At 42.6% G+C, this 823-nt stretch overlaps 1 pseudogene; it reads right to left on the bottom strand.

The window, feature by feature from the left end:
* Positions 1-360: 360 nt before the first annotated feature.
* LOC118678083 lies at positions 361-456 on the bottom strand (annotated as a pseudogene).
* Positions 457-823: the final 367 nt, after the last annotated feature.

Raw genomic sequence — 823 nt, 5'->3', positions numbered from 1 at the left:
CAGTCTCATGATTGCCCCTCCCCTTCCCATCCCTTGATAGCTCACTATTGTCTCAGTTCATCAGTCCTTCTTCTAGCCTCATTTGCTTGCCTAACCAGCCTTGACACTAGGGTCAGCCGCTTTATTAGATTTTCACACTCACTTGCCCCAAAGCTGCCGTTCCAATCCCCAAGAATGGGTAAATACCATCATTTGCCTTCTCAGCTCCCAGTCCCAGGCTGCCACACATTGCCCAAGAAAGTCACAAAGCCAGGTTGGCTGTTTCCACTACAGTTCCGAGCTAGCTGAAGTCATCTGGGCCCTCATTGCTGCTTGACAATACTTGTTCTCATCCATGATTTATAGTCCTTTGTATTCCCCATGGTGTCAATTCCGAGATTTCTTCTCACTTTTAGTTTTTTAAACTTATAAGAACAGATACTACACTTGATCTTAGCCAAAAGGCCGAGAAGTGATGACTTTTAGTTTTTTATATGATCTCCCAATTCCTAGAAAAAGTCAAGGCCAATACTTGATTTCCTCTCGCTCTCTCTTTTTCTCTCCATCTAAAACCTCAATTCATTTCTTCTGATCTCATAGGAAAGTGCTCTCCTCTCCCATGCTAAGCTTTTCACTTAGCCAAGCCTCTTTCCCTAAGACTTTATCACATCATTTATCTACATATCCCCATAACAAGGTTTTTTTTAAAATATATTTTATTGATTTTTTTACAGAGAGGAAGGGAGAGGGATAGAGAGCTAGAAACATCGATGAGAGAGAAACATCAATCAGCTGCCTCTTCAGTCCGCAGGCCGATGCACTATCCACTGAGCCAAACCGGTTA

This window comes from Myotis myotis, unplaced genomic scaffold (genome assembly GCF_014108235.1).
Source record: "Myotis myotis isolate mMyoMyo1 unplaced genomic scaffold, mMyoMyo1.p scaffold_m19_p_2, whole genome shotgun sequence".
Taxonomy (NCBI): Eukaryota; Metazoa; Chordata; class Mammalia; order Chiroptera; family Vespertilionidae; genus Myotis; species Myotis myotis.
This window is presented reverse-complemented; position numbering and strand designations above follow the sequence as displayed.